At 34.3% G+C, this 12,581-nt stretch overlaps 1 long non-coding RNA gene across 1 annotated transcript in view; it reads left to right on the top strand.

The window, feature by feature from the left end:
- Positions 1-1,075: 1,075 nt before the first annotated feature.
- LOC108972340 overlaps positions 1,076-12,581 on the top strand; it is a 103,189-nt gene continuing 91,683 nt past the window's right edge. Inside the window, exon 1 of the long non-coding RNA XR_001993626.1 lies at positions 1,076-1,541. This is a non-coding gene — a long non-coding RNA (uncharacterized LOC108972340). The remainder of the gene's footprint in view (positions 1,542-12,581) is intronic.

Here is a 12,581-nt window from a genome sequence, read left to right as displayed (position 1 = left end):
TGTTCTTAAGTTCATTTGATTTTGATGCTCTAAAATAACAAAATAGCCTTTTTTAATAACATGGTAAAAAACTGTGAGTTCTTTATAAAAACAAATACACCATTTGCATAAAAATAATCGTCATAAAACTTTATAGCATATGCATTACAGGTACTTTTGTTAATCATGTGCATTAATATTATCAATTCGCAGAAGCTGTTACTCTTACTACTGTTACTTTGTATATGTTTCAATAATGTTCAGGCATTAACCGGTTTGAATATGAAAAAATTTCGCTTATTTGCATGAGAAATTCTGATCACTTACAACTGAACGACTGTGAGCAGTCGAGTACAACTAATTTCTTTATTAACAGTTGCTATCGTTTTCAGCCAAAACTAACGTCTATGGGGATGCTTCGCCTCACTACTGACAGATAAGCTACAGATTATTTACAGATTTTGTGAATTGTGTAGAGTGAAGGGTGCCATCAGCGTGAAATATTCCGAGAAATGTTCAAATGATGTAAGGAAGCTACCATTAAGCTCAATTTGCAGAATATTTTTCTTATTATTTAGATTGTTAGTTAAATGGTATAAGAATTTACATAGAATATTTCATTTTTTACGAAAATTTCTTTAAGTACTTTACAATCCGCTCTAACTATTCTAGGTATTCTTAAAATACGTGAAAATTTAATCTGGTCACTCTAGTCACGCGGCGACGCAATCTCGATGAAGCATAAATGCCGAAATAATGGCACTGCTTTATCCACTAGTTTTGGTAGTTGTGTGTGCGCCTCAAGGATATGCATTAGCAAAGTATTTGTAGAGTCTAATAATTGCCAGTTTTGCTCAAAATCGAAGAAGCATGTGAAGGTGACCAGAAGTGATTTTTCTTAATTCATTTAATCCTAACACATATTTTCTTTATGGAGCGAAATGAACAGGACTTATGTATGTATATACATGTGCATGTACATATGTACACACAAGTTACTTTTATTCAAACAAACTAATTACAATTTATTTAATTTACCAATATATTTTAACTACAATTAAATTTTTCTGTGTCACCTTATTATTGCAGAAGCACGAGTACGAATTTACACATGTCAATGTTCTCACTTGCTCAACTCAGCATGCAAAAAACCAACAAACATAACCGACATGATTTGATAAACAGCGAAGGCAGCCGCTATTCGTGTCTATTGAATGTAAACAAGTTGTGTAGCCGAGCACGAATTAGTGCATTCAGTAAAGCGTAAGAGAAAATTCAAAGAATTATTGAAAATTGGGCATTGTGTAAAATAAAATAGTGAAATACGAAAAAGTATAAGCTTGAGAAAATGTAAAAACGATAAAAAGAATGTTTAAATTGTGGTGATTTGAATAAATATGACTTACAAGAGAAAAAAATAAATGAGTAAACATACATAAGTGAAGTTCAAGATGAAATCGAAAAGTTGAAATGCAGAATATGTGTGTGGAAAGATGACAAATAAAACTAAAACGTGAAAAATTTTAGTAAAAATCTAACAAACGAAATAATATTTACCGAAGGTAAGTAAGAAAAATTATTGCGTATATTTGCTAGTAAAGTTATAGTACAAAGAATAAAAAATAATATTTCGTTCTGCCTGACTTATCCGTGAAATAATGTCAAATTATTTTTTTGTAATAATAATGTTCATATCTCTGAAGTATTCTGATGTTAGTATTTTCATGCCCAAGAGTGAGTCCTACAGTCATACTATAGTCTTAAAACTATTTACAGAAATCGTCAAAAAAAGAGATTTGGTTCTACAGAACATAATATCAGGGGATACATAACTTAGCCAGTCATACCAGCCGCGGTCATAGACAAAATGCTTCCTTGTAGAGGAGTTTTCAACTTGCTCATCTGACTAGTTCTTACTCTAGAGATACAGAAAGTTTACAGAAATAATATAGCAAAAACGAAATTTTATTTAAAATTTAGTTTTGCGATCTTAAGGTGGTATTGCACTCTATAAATCAAATTTTGGGCAGTTTTTTAACCAAAAATATTTTTAGTATCCATTTTTTATGGTGTTTTTATTGATATCTTAAGAATACAGAAAAACAAATTTACCAAAAAAATATTAAAAATTATAATAATTAGCGGGTGGGGGAGAGACAGTTTAAAAAAATTTTAAACGAATTTTTTTTTTTTTTGAAAAATGGCGACTGCCTGTAAATAAAAATAATTTTTTACGTTTTTTTTTTTAAATTCCTGATTTTTGTTTTAATATTAAAAACAAGGGATTAAGGATTATATAAAGATAATGGATAAAGGATTATATAAAGAAGGTTCACGCAAAATTTCAAGTAAATCGGTTGCGTAGAACTTGAGATAATGCCGGTACAGTGTGGAAAAAAGTAGTTTCGAGAAAAACGCGTTTAAAAAGTGAGTCTACCTAACTACCGGGCTAGGTACTGCGTCACTAAAGTAACTGTAGCTCTTAAAATAATTTAAATTTTTAAAAATCCTTTGGAGGATATTTATATTAAATATATGAAAAAAATCGAATTTTTCAAAATTCAAGAGTAGAATACCCCCTTAAAGTAAACGATAATTTTATTTAAGATACTGAGATTTTGCCTCATAAAGTTTTAGGCTGCTGTTGGGACTGGTTTGTTTCGCATCTGACCAGAAATTTCGTTTACTCTATGATTTACTTTGTATTTAGCTAAAGGTCATTCTGATTCTGTTCTTTGTTTTTTAAGTTCTTTGATACACGCCTAACCACCTTAATCATGCGGGAGTACTAAGGCTAAGCAAGTAGTGCAACAGTGAAGCCCGGATGGTACTCGCCAATATTATTCTAATATGAAAATCGGAAGCCATTTATTTGTTGTAGTGATATAATTCCAAATATTTAGATATATCAACAAAAATACTCAAATTTATTTCCTCTTCAATTCGATATGACAAATTTCATTTTCATTTGTGGCTGCATAAAAATAAATAATACTTTGCAATTGACCAGAAATTCTTCACAAATATCTAATAATGGTAGGTTTTTTTTATATTTAAATCAAAATCAAAATGAGTTGCCTCCTACACTTAAAAGAGTACGAGTATTCGTGTATAAAATTATTTATTAAGAGCTGCACAAATGGACCAATACATTGATCGCAAAGCTCAAGCAAAGCCGATAAACTGAACGAAAAGCAACATTTTCGCGGATTTCTTGTGACGCACAAATGCCGTTGGAATGACTGGGTTTAATGAAGGATTAACAACGTCTGAATGATTTTTCATCAATTTAACTCTATATATACGAACTTGTTGTACGAAAATATATACATGAGTAATTATGCAACTTAATATGTACAATGCGTAGGCACGTTTCAGCTGGTTTTCAGTCTGTCACAGAAATTCCGATGCGAGCGAGTAAATGAGTGAATATCTTTAGCACTCTTTTGGTCACCTTGATTCTGCCGATGGCTTACAGCCAGACGCTGTAATTTAATTCAGAAATTTTTTCCGTACATAAGCCACCGGGATGTGTGCTTGTATGCCAATTAAAAAACATTAACTCAATTCGTCACATAATTAATTCTATAACCCATATACACGCATGTACTATATATTATATTATATCACTTATATGCAAGATGCATAATTCTTCGCTAAAAATTCCCGGAAGCTCTTAGTCATTACTTTATGTGTTTTTAACGTTAATTGATAGCCAGACATTTAACTGCTTGGAAGATTATGTATTTTCATGATTATGAATTGTTCATAAAATTTTTTTTTAAGACTCATTCCCAGCTCTTGACCGATGCTACGGCTGCTACTAGGCCGGTCTCTTTCGACCAATTCAGCGATTTTATCGCAATTTTCGACCATAGACCTTCCGGAGCGTGGCGCAGCTTCGACCACCTCTACACGGTGGAAATGGAAACTGTATCGGGTCCATAAACTGCACAAATTTTATTGGCGGCTTGAAATGCATTTTTGCCTTTATCGTAGTAATACTGTAAAATATGCCGTATGTTCTCTTTATTTTGCTCCACGTTTGCGATGCTATAACTCACGAACGACTTAAAAGAAACGACAATCAATCAAATACGTGTTAGCGCCTGAAATGAGCTTTTCAAAAAGGTATAGCATGACTCGATGCGACGAATAAAACTAGAACTACGCGCTCTCAGCGCCAACTAGCGAAAATAAAGCAAGCCTTTTTTGACAACCTAATATATATGGGCCGATGGATTGCCGGCCGAGCTATTCAAACACGGCGGCGAAGAACTGATAAGGAGCATGCATCAGCTTCTATGTAAAATATCGTCGGACGAAAGCATGCCCAACGATTGGAATTTAAGTGTGATATGCGCAATCCTCAAGAAAGGAGACCCCACAATCTGCGCCAACTACCGTGGGATAAGCCTCAACATTGAATATAAGGTTCTATCGAGCGGATTGTGTGAAAGATTAAAGCCCACCGTCAACAAGCTGATTGGACCTTATCAGACCTGGAAAATCAACAACCGACCAGATATTCACCATGCGCCAAATCTTGGAAAAGACCCGTGAAAGGAGAATCGACACTCACCACCTCTTCGTCGATTTCAAAGCTGCTTTCGACAGCACGAAAAGGAGATGCCTTTATGCCGCGATGTGTGAATTTGGTATCTCTGCAAAACTTATACGGCTGTGTAAGCTGACGTTGAGCAGCACCAAAAGCTCCGTCAGAATCGGTAAGGACGTCTCCGAGTCATTCGATACCAAACGAGGTTTCAGACAAGGCGATTCCTTATCGTGCGACCTTTTCAACCTGCTTCTGGAGAAAATAGTTCGAGCTGCAGAACTAAATAGAGAAGGTAACATCTTCTATAAGAGTGTACAGCTGCTGACGTATGCCGATGATATTGATATCATTGGCCTCAACACCCGCGCCGTTAGTTATGTTTTCTCCAGACTGGACAAGGAAGCAACACAAATGGGTCTGGCAGTGAACGAGGGCAAGACGAAATATCTCCTATCATCAAACAAACACAGTCATAACTTTGAAGTCGTAGATAATTTCGTCTATCTTGGATCCAGCATAAACACCAGCAATAATGTCAGCCTGGAAATCCAATGCAGGATAACTCTTGCCAACAGGTGCTACTTCGGACTGAGTAGGCAGTTTAGAAGCAAAGTCCTCTCTCGACAAACAGAAACCAAACTCTATAAGTCACTCATAATTCCCGTCCTGCTATATGGTGCAGAGGCTTGGACGATGTCAACAATGGATGAGTCGACGTTGCGAGTTTTCGAGAGAAAAGTTCTGCGAAAGATTTATGGTCCTTTGCGCGTTGGCCATGGCGAATACCGCATTCGATGGAACGATGAGCTGTATAAGATATTTTATGCCATTGACATGCGAGTAGTTCAGGGAATTAAAAGACAGCGGCTACGCTGGCTAGGTCATGTTGTCCGAATGTACGAAAACACACCAGCTCTGAAAGTATTCGACGCAGTACCCGCCGGGGAAGCGAAGGAAGAGGAAGACCTCCAGTCCGTTGGAAGGACCGAGTGGAGAAGGACCTGGCTACGCTTGGAATATCCAATTGGCGCCACGTAGCGAAAAGAAGAAACGACTGGCGCGTGGTTGTTAACTCGGCTATAATAGCGTAAGCGGTGACTACGCCAATCAAGAAGAAGAAGAATATATATGCGTGTATGTTGTTGTTAAAGTTAATCGCCACTTTTATTGTCAGTCATTTGCACGCTCATTTCTTAGTTAACAACTGATTGTATTTAACGCAGCATTCAAACACGCTGACAAATCTGACGTAATCCACTTTATCTCTATAAAGGAAAACAGAATTTGAACGGTATTAAATTCAGCTGACATGCTCCCAAGATCAAAGTTCTTTGTTGCGATTGGTCTTAGTGTTAATTGTATAGATATGGGTATACATTTGTTATTGGAGTCAATTAATTCTTAATACCATTACAATGTTTAGCTATTGGACTTTGAACAAACGACATATAAATTTATTATTCCTATTAAAGCATAATCCAATCGTATTTCGTACACCGATATATAAACTTTCATCAATAGACTTCTCAATACTATATATTTATTTGGTACAAGGGGGGTCACTTAAAAAGTTAAGTAAAAATGAAAACAATGGATATAAGTTCTGCTAGAAAAAGTTTTCTCTTTTGTGCAATGAGGGTTAGGTCGAGTCGGTTGGATTTGTTTTACATACCTTCACATATCGAAATGTCCATATTTTGGTATTAACAGCCGTTATTCCTTCCCGTGATTCATTAGCTCATCGTCTACTATTTTAACTTAGTTTTCGAAGCCATTCAAGTACTCCCTTCTCATAGATGAAGCAAGTTTGCGAAATGAAAACCATATTCGAAGAATTTTTGCTGAGCTACTCATAGAGTACTTGCCATCGCCAAGCTTTTGTTGAAAATAGTCATAGCTATTCCATTGCAATTTTTTTTATTATTATTATATATCGATTTAATTAAATGTTTTAAAGGTTTTTCAACCTCAGTTTAATTACAGTTACCACAACAGTTACCTGCTATCTACCTTTTTATCATCTGTTATGACTATCCCTTTTTTTTAAATTTTCAGTAAAATTTATTGTTCAATAAATCGTTTACAATTCCCCAATAATATTGTGAAAATATACAAGTGGTTTTACATGAGTCTCTTCCTTGCCTGTTTGATAACTCGTGGGCGATATGGATGCAAGTGCCGCTTCATTTAAATTTTTGCGTTACTCGTTTGGAGTTGCAAGTCTCAATTAGCCGCTGGTTCGCACTCTATGCTCACCTTTATGGGTTTCGTACAGTTTTGTTGTACAGTTCAGTGAATTTTGTATTATCACTTTGTTTTCGAATCCGAAATATTGACGATTGCTTTCTAACTTTATTGGCCTTATTGTTGACCTTATTCGAAATTTTACGGCTGAGTTTATTTGTTTGTCTTTAATAGCGAGGGAACTGTAGTAACTCGACTTTTCTTACACCAATATTATTTACGTATGAAATGCCTTATTTTTGCATTAAACGGAAGTTTGGGAAGATGCTCATATATACAGTCATTTGGTAGCAATATGTGTCATTCCCGACCAGGCATACGAAAAAATAGTAAAATTCTATCTTATCTACCCTGCTTCGAAAAAAGCCTTTCTTTGTCATATTTTTTCAATAATAAATGCTACTATACTATTCTACTTCTCAGTTTCTTTCATGAAATGGATTTAAATGTTTTTAATTTAAATATTTTTACCAATTACATCGGCCTGGATAATAATTGCTACATCTATCGAATACCCAGCGGATTAATTACTATTTTAGTTACGATTTAGTTTTTTTTTTTTTTTTAATTCTCTCTAAAAGAGATCTTCAATTGAGCTACTAGTTTAAGCACGTCGCTGCCTTTTGTGTTTGGTTTACAGCTTCCCTTCTTTTTTCTTGAACAACTAGAATACTTGTTAAATTCGATTGAATATTCAATTTGAATAGGTTCAATTAAAATAAAACAAATTAAAATAATTTTCGCTAAATATCAAAGGGTGTCCGCCGCTTTACACTCGGTCAATACATAGAGTCACGAGTTTACCGTGCTGGAATAAAGTTGGGCGGTTGAGTGGACACAACGCTGATTGCGAAGCGTGACGTTTTCACTGGGGAATGGTTATTCAAATAAATGACAATTGTCACGCGTAAATCTGTTACGGTTATTTGCTATGCACTTGAAGTGAACGATACAGCAGTTTCTGTTATGCAATTACAAGTTGAGTGCGGCTAAATTAAACATACATACATAACACTATTTTCACTTGTTCCCTGCTTACAAATAAATATCTAAGGGAGAAAATTCGACAGTTTTATATGGCCTTCAAAAGCTGCTCTAATATATTTTTCTGAATTTTAGGAAGGTCGGTTCGGGGAACTAGCCTGAAGTTGCATCACTCATTCTTTATCAGCAAAATTCCTCACAATATTTCTCCTCAACTTTTGCTTTGATTTTCATTCAAATTGCGTACTCTCTCCACTCTATACGCACAACCGAGTAATAATTTTGAGTTCCAAAAACTTTTTTAGACTTTATAAGTGATTGGCGGCTTCTGCGGTTAATTGAAGTTGAAAACTCATAAGCAATACATTCGCGGATAAATACCAATATAAATGGATTATTGAAAGTTTTATATAAATGTCAATAATGAATAAGCAAGTTGTGCCAACATAATATTGCCTTTGTGTTAATACTTGCTAATAACTTTCAGAATTCATTGCATTTGATTTTCGTTTGTACATTCATGTGTATATGAAATATATTACTTCAAACTGAAATGACAACTGCCTCTGCTCGGATTTAGAATTCAAATAAATATTTTCATAGAAAAAGTCTGACGATAATCTTTTAGAAATCGCAAAGGCGCAAGAGCCCTGAATTATGCCTTAGAATCCTATAAAATTGAGTTCAAACAAAAAACAAAAGTTAATAATAAATACACACATTTTGTTATCCTGTGATTATAATTTTTGAAAAGTAATTTAATTAGTTCTTTAATCACGAACCAGAGAATGCTGTTACCATTACGGAAAGAATACACGCAGAAAGTAAAGTGCTTACAGAGTGGTTTTGACAGTAATTTACAAGTATAATCAGAATTTCTTAACTGTTTTTTCTTGAAATATTTAAAATTCCAGAAAGAATTCAACTTTTATCAATCAATGTTCTTTGGAACGTTATTTACCATTCCGTTTGCTTACTTTGATTCGGGTGCTCAAGTATACACTTTTCCTAAAAACATATTCATGTTATTTTATTTTGGCAGATTACTTATTGTAAGCATATGCATTCTTATGTAATATTTTCTCTTTCTAAAATTTTCGTTTCATGTTTTAATCATATATAATAATTCAGCCTCGGATTATTTGTTAACTCTATTATGCTAATTTACATGTTACATGCGCCCGCTCAAGATGAGAGAGATATTGAATGGAAACGCAGACTTTTTAAATTTATAAATTTGTGTATTTCCAATAGAATATGAAAGCATTGATAGAAATTAGATGTAATAATTTCAGAGTAAATGAAGCGTTCACAAAATGAAATAAGAATAAAATATGTGAAGAACAATCTTAGTTCCTAAGCAAACTGCATAGTTAGTGAAATTAGGTCTCCAAAAAAGGCGTTCAAATGATCTCAAAATTTAGAGAATGTTCTGTTTATATGCGGCAACAATTTGTTTGCTGCTTTCAAAGCTATATTGATGAATATAGGAAGCACTTTAGTTTAAATATATGAAACGTGGAAGCAAATGAATAATATAAACTTGGTAGCAATAAAAAATTGAAACGAAGTTTCAACTCAAATAAGTTGTGAACTGTGTGAGCAAGGCTAGAAGAAATATAAAACCTGATCGGCGTGCAATCCCTTTTCTAACGAGAGCTTAAGTGGGTTCAATGAACTGAAGAGTCTTTTAAATGTCAGAAATAATAGTAACACATGCTTATGTTAGTACCACACTAGCTAAAAAAAAAAGAAAATGAAAAATGTTTTTTTTTTTATAGTTACCAGCACTTTAGTGCACGATTGCACTAGCCTGTTGTTCAAAAAGGCTCTACAGTTTCAGTTTAATAGTGACGTGGTGCAACATTGTGTTAAAAATGGTGGTATTACAGAGATAGAGAGTTAAGCCAAATATTCGGAGAAGTGTTGTACATATGTGTCTACTTAGGAGAGTGTAAAGCACAACGCTACGTTGCAGTGAGGCGATTAGGATTAAACACATGTGATGATATACAAGTATATGTGCATACTAGCTCTCGGCGCTGCGGAAATGGAATGGATCGACAGTTTTATTGGTTTGACGGTTGTGCCAACAGGATATTTCATTCACTTGATTGAAAACTGTTTTTCAGGCGTTTGCGCCTTTACTTTTAGATTTGGGCATATTCTGTGTATCAATGATGCAATGAAGTTCCCCGTAGAAAAAATTAATTAGGCGGTGAAATGATGTAAGTTTAGAAGTAGAATTTCTTGACTAATATCTAAAAAAAAAACTAGTCAAATGGGTATGCATTTTATTTAAACAGATTTTTAGAAAGCTAATTCCAATGAAAAGCATAGGTAAGAATGCGCATCGGTATTTATTTTAGTAAAAGTATGCAGATTTGAATATTTGTGTTGAACTAGACTTCTGAAATCACGAAAAGATATAAAGATATTGACTTCTTGTGGAGAAAAAATATAACAAAACTACTAAATGGCCGTTTATACTAGATATAATCTTCCGATGTGACATCTACGTTATCATAAATTTTGTAATTTTTTCGATACTGATCAAAGTTACAATATCAGCGTTATTACCCTCGCTTCGCTTTATTTCCTTGCGCCGGATGCTTGTTTGGCACGCAAACATGAAAGCGAATCCGCAAGTATGCCTCCGTCGAAGAATAAATAAATAAGTCAAATAAATTGTCAAAAAAGAAAATGAACAATTGACAAGTTTAACTATTGTATGTGTACGGTGTTTGTTGATAGTACTGCAAAAATCTGCACATTTAAAAAAATTACAAAAAAAAAAAAACAAAAAAGTGGGTGATCTGTTGGTTAAAGTGTATACAAATAATCTCTGGTTTAATTTCTCCAAATTTCTGGTATATTGTCCCCAAATATGTTGTGAATAATTTCTAAAGTTAAAGTTAGTACCCGCCGGGGGAAGCAGAGGAAGAGGAAGACCTCCACTCCGTTGGAAGGACCAAGTGGAGAAGGACCTGGCTACGCTTGGAATATCCAATTGGCGCCACGTAGCGAAAAGAAGAAACGACTGGCGCGCTGTTGTTAACTCGGCTATAATCGCGTAAGCGGTGACTACGCCAATCAAGAAGAAGAAGAATTTCTAAAGTTCGAAAAATAGCATTAATATATGAAAGATAAAACCAAAACTATTTAAGTTATTCTTGACAAAATAAACTTTACCGATTGAAATGCATATGTACCAATTTCTTCTACACTTTGACGTATCTAATGATAGCTTTCATTAATTATATAGACCACCATATTTTCTGCTATTTACCTTTACTATCCAAGTGACTCGATTTAAGTAATCTTGCATTCATCCGCAAGTATTCATAATGTGTTTTGCTCATTTACAGCTGAACGCTTGGCTGCCCTCGAGCATAAATAATTCCGGCGTAAAAAGTTGTTAGAGCTTTCGGCAAACACCACACTTCAGCGCGAGGCTAACGCTTTTTATATGCATAAGTCATCCCTAGATTATTTACTGATTTGCTGTGAAGAGAGAAATCAACATGACAATTATGCGAACAGTGTGCAGCGATGCTGACCATAAGCTCCATTGACATAAATAGGTATATAGCTATATGTATATGTATATATATATATATAGATAAGTGTATATATAAAAGTGGCTTCGGCAGCTGTGCAAATGTTCTGAAGTAAGTAATAAGTACTCTAGCAATTGAATCAATATACTTATTTGTAAGGCTTTGATTTATACATGGAGAAGGTATGTAGAAATGTGCAAAAAGAAGGTTTTCTCTTCATTAGTTGCATACATTTTTTAAATATTGTGCATTGGTTAAAAGTTATTGTGTCATCAGAAATTAATCTGAGTGATTTTGCTAAAGTGTTCCATTCTATAACATATCCTTACAATATTACTTTCTCCTTCGAAATATTTTCAAAAGTTCTACACTATTTGCCGAGGACACTTCCTTATTTTGTTTCGTCACTGGCCACACTTAAGCCTTCATTACGCCTATTGTGTTTGGTTGTTCGATATTTTAGTCACTTACATATGTACGAGTATGACGCAATTAAAAAACGTTAATTGTCAGGTGTTGATGGCGGTAAACATATCTTTAGACAACGGAGGCGCAGGTATATCCTACTGATGCGTGAAAACTATTATCTTGACCACAGAACGCTACCACTGATTCTACATTGAAAGAAATATATGAACTTGGAGACCAACGATAGGGGTAATCCCGTTCTCTTCGGTAAAAAAGAGCTTAATATAAAAAGTGTGTCACTTTTCTGAAAACCAAAGAGATTGATGGCTGGTTGTTTGGCGAAATCTTAAATGGCTGACGAAATGTTCAGTTTATAGAAGTATACTTTCATGATTTAAAAAAAAATATATATATTCACTAGCTAAGCGTCTACAAATATTCGCAGATACTAACATTTTTAACTCGAAGTGCCATCTACCCATGATACTACATGACCACTCTACTTGATGAAATGAAACCACTTTTCTTCTTACCAAATACAGTTTTTTCCTAGAGAGTCCATTGCTACATTGTGAAAATAATGCTGTGGTAAGTTTTGCTTTAAAATTTTGTCCCATTTTAACCAAATCAAATAAGTTTTTCGGTTGCAAATATAAGTCTGTGTAATAAAACTGAATTTAAACGATTTTAATATAAGTTCTTAGATAAATCTCACAGATCTCGCTGGGTTTCCTCGGTTTTCACTGCCTCTTCCCATCTCTCGCTGCGCTTGGATTTTGTAAATTTGCCTCCTACTATAAAAAGGTCTCTTCTACCTCCCACATGCTTTCACTTGTTGTCCCTAAGCA

The sequence above is a fragment of the Bactrocera latifrons genome, unplaced genomic scaffold (assembly GCF_001853355.1).
Source record: "Bactrocera latifrons isolate USDA-ARS-PBARC rearing strain unplaced genomic scaffold, ASM185335v1 scaffold_396, whole genome shotgun sequence".
Classification (NCBI taxonomy): Eukaryota; Metazoa; Arthropoda; class Insecta; order Diptera; family Tephritidae; genus Bactrocera; species Bactrocera latifrons.
The sequence above is the reverse complement of the archived record's forward strand: the minus strand, read 5'-3'. Positions and strand labels throughout refer to the sequence as shown.